The following is an 8,429-nucleotide window of genomic DNA, read 5'->3' as shown; positions in this document are numbered from 1 at the left end:
TCATACGCCAATGTCATCATATGCTTATATAGAATTCCAGAGAAGATGGTATTGGAAAATGCATTTAACTTGAACAATAGCACGATAGCTGAGGTCTGAAATCAATTCAGAAGCAGACACCACGATTTGTCACTGAATTGCCTAGAGATGAATATCGAAACCATTTTTTTATTTTTGGAAGAAAACAAAAATTAGTTGTCGATGAAAATTTGGAGTCGCCACCAATCTTTTATTAAGGTGTGATTGGGTCACCTAAAAACGACTTTGGTCTACGAATTTTAGAAAAAACAGGTCCGAGAGTCGGTTACGTATAAAGAAGGATTAACACCCTCATAACGCCCAAAAATTGGTACCTAGTTAATTAATTAATGTCTTAATGTTGAAAATTTGAAAATATATAATCATTAGCAAAAATTTAAAAAACGTTACGTATTAAAACCTTTATCATTTCAGAGAAAGAAAATGTCACACCCAATGCGTTAGGGCACGACATTCTAATTTCCTCAAAAATGATTTAGGCCAGAATACTCGTGTAATAAAAATTTAAAAGAATATTCATTTATTCAAGATTTAAGAAATCGCGGCCCAATACGTTAGGGCACAATTCCTCCAAAATCCCAAACTTGAAATATTTCCTTTATTATTTTTTAGAAAAAATCTTCATTTCGAGAAATCAATGCGTCACATCCAATACGTTAGGACACAACATGTTGAATTCCCAATAATGAGTTCTTATTTTTTGATTAAAGAGAAATGTTCGATTGTTAGATTTAACGAAGAAAATTGGAACCCAATACGTTAGGGCTCAATTTCCTTGAAAATCCTAAATACAAGCATTATTTCAATTTTGAAAAGTTTGAAATCGAGTAAAAAAATGATGTGATGCTACATTAAATATACAATGCAATAATAAATATTACAATGGCATAGAAATAATGCATACAAATAAATAAATAAAACTAATATACATAAAAAAATAAACAATGACATGCAAAGTATCACATAAACGAGCAAAATAATATAAATGAAAACACAAATAAATAGCAAAAAAATAAAAGGTACATGATATACACATTAAACTATGAAAATACACATGAATTTATATATAAAAATTAGATTATAAAAGATTTATATAAACAAAATACATAATGCATTTGTGAAAATAGAGAAAAGTAGGAAAATATGTATATACATATAAATTATAAAATACATGTTAAAATAAATAGGTATTTAAGCATTTTGAAAATACAAAAAACCATAGATATACACATGTTTTTATATAAAAGAATATTTGTTAGAAAAAAATGAAAAAAATAAATGAAAAATAATAATTACATTACTAGAATTAATTAATAAAAAAACTAAATTGAACTGAATTCAAAATTTTGGGGTAAATTCGCAAATAAATAGAGCCAAAGGACTAAATCGAACACGAATTACATAGAGGGCGGAAGGAAGTTTTCCTTCTCCTCTAAAACAGCGTCGTTCAAATGAGGCCAAATTGAAATTGAAAATAAATTAAAGGGCGAATTAAAAAATAAAAAAACTTAATTGTAAAATATTAAAAAGGCGGAGGGGCTAAAAGCACAATTTACCCCTCTGCTCAAAAACACGCGGATCCTAGGCCGGGTCGGGTTAGAGTCGGGTTGGTCCCCCAAAACGACGCCGTTTTGGCATTTGGGGAGGCCTGGTGAAACAGCGTCGTTTCACCAGGCTATTTAAGTAAAAAAAAGACCTAAAAATTTCATTTTTCCCCTTCTGTTTAAAAAAAAAACTAAAAAAGCTCTCAACCTTTCGTCTTTCCTCCGAAAGCAGGCCTAAGGTCATCATCGATCACCACACGGCCCGCACCGATCACGATCTCCGGTGCAAGATCATTGTCTGTGGTGGCTTAAAAGGGAAAATCCTATTCGATTCCTTAGGCCCCTCTAAGCCCAAATCTGGGTTAAAAATCTCCAAAAGGTAAGCATAAAACCCTCAAAAGCCCAAGAAACCTTTCGGTTTCCGGTCGTCTTTCCTCGGAGACAACTTCCTCAGCCGTTCACGGCGATTTGGGCTCAAAACACAGGTTATTTCTCTATTTTCTCTTATTTATTTTATTCGTATGTATATAAATGATAAAAAAATAAATATAACAGTAGAAAATAAATAAAAACTGTAAGTAACAACCTTTGATCAATTCTTTGCTCTTTGTGTTGCGAAAGTAATAGCTTTTTTCATTTTATTTCCGAAAAATCCCCCTGGTGCAGTGTTACAATGGCTTTTTTATAGCCAAAATTACAATATCATAAATAAATCTAATCCATTTTCTTTGATTCGCAATCTTTTTTCTTTCCATATACTGCTATTTCCCTTCTTGATGCGCAGGTATGAAGATCGCGCGGATATTCGGGGGCATGGTTGTGGCGGCCGAAGTTTACCCTAGAACCTTAGGGTTTCTGAAATTGCTTTGGGCCTGGGGGTTAATTTTGGGCCTCTATTTATTTTGGGTTTAGGCCATATAGGCTGGTTTGTAATTCGGGCCCTGTATTCTGGGTTTGTAATTTATATTGGACTATTTAACTTTATTATTATTTTTTTGGTTTTTATTGTTTTAACGAGCCCATGGAAAATTGAGTATTACAGCTGCCCCTCTTTGCTCGTTATCGTGTAACGGGAATAGAGCAAAGACTTTTAAAATGCCCAATTTTGCCTGACCGTGCTGGCTGTCGGTACCCTTCTTCCTCAAGTAGTCTCATTCCTTCCTACTGCATCTTTAGAGGTATAGGAACTAGTGCTTCAATCTACTTCACAGCAATGCCAGGGAGGTAGGATTTGTATGTTGTAGTTTCTCAAGAGAACAAAATTTGCTATCTTTAATATGCTCCTACTGCCACTTCAGGGAGATAAGACCTATAGCTTCAACTTGATCTGCTGCAACTTAAAGATGAATTTGATGCGATCTGCTCTGGTGTAATTTTAGAGAGATAAGATCCATCATTCTAATCCACTCCACTACAACTTTAGGGAGATAGGATTTGTTCATTCAGTCTGCCCCACTGCAATTTCAGGGGGATAAGACTTTCTTACTTAGTCTGCTCTACTGCAACTGCAGGGAGATAAGACCAGATGCGATCTGCTCTCTGCAACTTTAGAGAGATAAGATCTGTAATTTTAATCTGCTCCTACTGCAACTTCAGGGAGATAGGATTATTGGCTTTAATCTACTCCACTGCAACTTCAGAGAGATAAGATTCTCAATCTTCAACCTATTCCCCTGCTGACCAGGGAGATAGGATTCATAATCTTCAACCTATTCCACTGCTGACCAGGGAGATAAGGCTATGGACTTCGATCTGCTCCACTACTGCTTAGGGAGAGAAGATCTATAATTTTCAACCTACTCTACTACTGCTCAGGGAGACATGATTCACAATCTTTAACCTATTCCACTGCTGATCAGGGAGATAGAATTCACAATCTTCAGCCTATTCCACTACTGCCTAGGGAGATAGGGCTGGGTCATCGATCTGCTTCGCTGTCGGTGCAGGAAGGCAAGATCTGCTATTTTAAACTTGCTCCGCTGCAACCCAGGGAGGCAAGGTTGGTGTCTCTGATCTGCTTCGTTGTCGGTGCAGGAAGGCAAGATCTGCTATTTTTAACCTGCTCCGCTGCAACCTAGGGAGGCAAGGCTGGTGTCTTCGATCTGCTTCGCTGTCGGTGCAGGAAGGCAAGATCTGCTATTTTAACTCGCTCCATCGCAACCTGTGGAGGCAAGGTGGTGTCTTCGATCCGCTTCATTGTTTGCAGGAGGAAGGCAAGATCTGTTATTTTTAACTCGCTTGCGCAAACCGTGGAGGCAAGGTGGTGTCTTCGATCCGCTTATTGTCGGTGCAAGAAGGCAAGATCTCGCTATTTTTAACTCGCTCTTTGCAACCTGTGGAGGCAAGGTTGTTGTCTTCGATCCGCTTTATTTGTCGGTGCGGGAAGGCAAGATCTGCTATTTTAAATCGCTCGCCGCAACCTGTGGAGGCAAGGTCGGTGTCTTCGACCGCTTCATTGTCGGTGCAGGAAGGCAAGATCTGTTATCTTCACTGATCTGCTCTCTGGAGAACATGACCTTTATAATGAACCTAATTATGCCTAATGATTAGGATGGCATAAAATGAATCAATGCTCCTAACTAGACATGTGTGAATGGTGTTTGCACAAATGTGTAATTTTTTTTTGAGAATGCTCTCACTTAAGTTGTCATTGCTCGAAGTTTATTAAGGCTTTAACACTGATGTGCTACAACGCCTTCTTGCTTGGCTGGCTTTTCTGAAGAAATATTTAGTTAGGTTGCCCCCCACTGTAAACCTCATAGTTCAATCCATTGGGGCGCAAAATTTGTACCATCATTTTCCCACTGTAACCCAAGGGTAGAAATATATGGCTTTTCCTTAATCCTCTCCTATCACAATTCAAGGATATATGATCTAAATCTCTCTGGTCCCTTACACCATTCCAGGGTGTCGTACCAAAGGCTCATGCACAAATAAAGGCTTTCTTCTCTAAGGAAACCTCTTCCCATTGTCTGTGATCATTGCTTGCTTGTTTATTTAAGCTTTGTCATCAACACGACATCTTGTCATTTTTTCAATCAATGTTTTTGACAATAAAATCCAAATAAAAAGTCCTAATTTAGACTCTTCCTTTTCAAATTTCCAACCTTTAAACATGGTGCGTTCTAAACAATAGTCCTGATTCAGGTTCTTGTATTATTTATAAACTTCTTGAGTAATGTGCAAAACATCCCTTGTGAAAGTTTTATTAGTCCATTAATCATTATTCCAATGCAACATGCTTGCAAAAAGGTCATAACAATGGATGAGAATACAATTGGTTCTGAGCATAGCTCGAAAGGAATAGATTATCAAAAATAGTAAACAAAGAAATTGATTGGGAATATGTATCTTGGAAAAGAATGAAGTATTCCAAGAACAACAAATTCAATATAAATAGTATAAAATTGGGTGCCCCAGATATCGCAGCTTGAGCTTCTCTGTACAAACTTTCTGAAGACCATTCTAAGTTTGACATGTGTTTAGGAGATCTACAATACTTCGTCGATGTCCCAAGATGTCGCCTACCCTTTCCTGTTGATTCAGGTATAGCAAGATCACAACATGCCTCAAACTGATCAAAATTTGAGCTGCTCTGATCACCTCATGTCTCATTCTGATCAAAATTTGAGCCGCCTTTTTCGGGTTTTCAACTCAAATCCCTTTTGGTCTCAAGGCGTCCTTTGCGGATTTTCACCTTGGCCTCTCTTTTTTTTTTGAAATATTTTTTGATTGAATCTGAACTCATAGGATTAGGCATGTTCTTGTTATCCCTTCTGATAAAAATTGACGCTTTTCCAGATAAGGCCTTCTACATAAGGTCCTTCCCAGCTTGGGATAAAGTTCTTTTTGTATGGGAAGGATCTTCTTCAATACCAGGTCCCTCTCAAGGAATTCTCTAGGGTGAACCTTTTTTGTGAGCTCGCATCATTTGCTTTTAGCGCATTTGACCATGATGGATAACTTTGAACATTCCTCTTCAATCGGAATTGGGTCCAAAAACTTAGAGAGAAAGAATCTTGTCTTCAATAGGCAAAACAACGATGGGCCCAAGAGAAAGGCATTTTCCCGGTAGAGTTTTTTTTTACGCCATCTTTTTTTTTGCGCCATCTTTTTTTTTGGGCAATATGGCATTAATCGTGAATAGACTACAAACTTTTGATTTTGTGCTGTTGTTCAAATTTAGTACATTGTCAGATATGATCCTTTTGGTGTTCCATACTGACATATGATTCTTCACGAATTTGCTAACTGTCGACTTTGTGACATTGGCATATGAAGCAGCTTCCACCCATTTAGTAAAGTAATTGATGACCACAAAGATGAATCGATGACCGCCAGATTCTTTTAGCGAGATCGACCAAATGACCTTCATGCCCCACATAAGGAGAAGTCATGTATCCCAATGATTCTTTGTAAGGTAAGATTCGTTTCTCGACTTGTTATACCATCCTTAACAAGTCCGGAAATAGGCTACAATCTATGTCACCTTAAAAATAATGAGATCCCTTTAAACACATGTCTCGCTCAAAAGGAGATTCTGAGTCTATAGCAGCGTCACTCATGTCATTGATATCTAGGGACGTATTGTAGGTCCAAAAGATTATACAAAGAATGTATGAATTTAAGAATCTGTACAGTATGATTATGAATGAAAGATTTATTTGGAAGATAATCCAATAGAATGAAAGAATAAAAAATAATTATTCGTAAAGAATGAAAGAATATTGGCTCAAAAATGATCGCAAAGATGCATTTCATTAAAATAATGACGTTCAGACATTAGCCTATTTCACAAATGAGTTCTTATTGCCTCTAGGCTGAAAGCAACAAGTTGAATATTACTCTAAGTAAGCTCTAAATACTACAGGGATTTCTTCTGCAGTCCAATTATTCAGAACACTCCCAAGTTTATAAGGGTGGATATCTAACAAGGTCCTTTTTCAATTATGTCTTCGTATATGACATTGATGTGAACCCTTCCCAACACCTCTTCATTTATTGCATTCTCCCCATTATCAATGTGGTCGGGTAGCAGATTATCTGCATTGGAGGCTTCATCGAACTTGACAATGCCTATATTAATAAATCTTTCAACTATCTTTTTGAATGCAGTGCAATTTTCTATCGAGTGCCCCGCAATTCCTGCATGGTATTCACACTGAGCATTCGCGTTATACCATTTAGGAAATGAAGGCAACATTGATTTCTGGTAGAAAGGGGACACCACATGTGCATTAAATAGGCTTTGATATAGCTCACTATATGACATCGGTATAGGCGTGAATTGAGGCCTTTCTGTATTTGCCTTCGTGTAAGATTCTCGCTTTAAAGGGCTCTGATGGCTGGTGGTTTCTGTCTTTGGCCGGCCCACAGCGATTGGTTTTGAGTGGCCCTTGTTATATATGTTTGCATTATTCCCCTTATTCCCCTTCTTCCTTGAGGCTTTTACAGTATCTAGGTACTCTACCTTCGCCTGTTTTATGTCTGCTGGATTATCAAGAGCAAAAGGATTAGCTAAATTGGATTCTGGGTCTGTCAGGCCATATACTGGTGTCGATGTACCAGTCAGATATTATAGGGATCTGATAGTAAAGAGTGCCTCTTGTGGACATACGTCTGGCTGGGCCTGGACACTTATCGAGGTAAAAACAGGGGAATAGACAGGGTCCTCATTATCATCCCCAAAGTGAATCGCTGGGCTTTTCCCTTTTTCTACCCCTTTACCTAATAATTGGGTTAGTTGGCTAATCATATTTATTTGGAATTCTAGCATCTGATTCCTCATTTCTTGTTGAAATTTAGTTAATTGCTCTTGCATCTGTTTTTGCATTTGCTCAATTCTCTCCAATCTTTGGTCCATGTCTCCTGACTTTGCGTGGGTACTATAACAATGTTTGGTTGGTTGGTTTCTAGATTAACCGAGGAGTGATTTAAATTAATTAGAATCTTTTAATACTTTTTAAATGCATATGAAGTAATGCAATGCATGAAATTAATGCAAAAAAGGCGTCAATTTTGATTCAATTCCATTTAAGAAAACTTTACTAGAAATTAAACTTCTTTACATAAAGTGAATTACAAATAAGACTTTGCCCTAGTACCCAGAACTCTAATCCTTTTAAGTAACAAAGCTAATTCTTGCCCTCGATCTGATTCTAATTCATATTTCAGACTCAAAGATGTCACCAGATCGCTAAAGTCAGATGTGATCAGCTACTTCTCGAATCTGGACCACAGCTTCTTCCATAAGATGATCTCTACTCCTAACTTGACTCTGAAAGTAGCGGAGCTGTTCATTATCACGACTTTCTTTTGCTTTCAAGTACTTGATTTGGATCTCACAACTTTGTAATGCCGTTTCTAGCTCTTCTATTCTTTTCTTCATTTCTTCAGTCTTGCTCAAGCTTGCTTTCAATTCTAGTGCAAGATTTCGATTTTGATACTGACGAAGAGATCTTTCCAACACGATCACCCTACCCTTTAACTCGCCTTTTTCCTTTTGACTTTCTGACAAACTCTTTTCTAAAGCCTCGTTTCGCCTCTGCATCTCTTGAAATTTTTGTTCCCATCTATCGGCTTTGTCCTTTACTTCTCGAATTTCTGCTCGCCACTGTTCTGAAGTTTTTCCTAACCAGGCAGTTCTTATTGACAGACGCAACTTTTTATAATCCGTCTTCAGACTACCCAACTCCTCCTCAGCTTTATTTTTCTCTTTCCTTAATTTCTCAGTTTCAAGCTTCTGAACGTCTATGTCTAATCTCAAGTTCGTCTTTTCTTCCTCCACTTGCTCTATCTTCTTTTCTAAATCCATATTTCTTCTCTCAAAATCATGTCTTATGATTT

At 37.3% G+C, this 8,429-nt stretch overlaps 1 pseudogene; it reads right to left on the bottom strand.

The window, feature by feature from the left end:
* Window positions 1–6,510: 6,510 nt before the first annotated feature.
* Window positions 6,511–8,133, bottom strand: LOC128042524 (uncharacterized; annotated as a pseudogene).
* Window positions 8,134–8,429: the final 296 nt, after the last annotated feature.

Source organism: Gossypium raimondii, chromosome 7 (genome assembly GCF_025698545.1).
Source record: "Gossypium raimondii isolate GPD5lz chromosome 7, ASM2569854v1, whole genome shotgun sequence".
Lineage (NCBI taxonomy): Eukaryota > Viridiplantae > Streptophyta > Magnoliopsida > Malvales > Malvaceae > Gossypium > Gossypium raimondii.
This window is presented reverse-complemented; position numbering and strand designations above follow the sequence as displayed.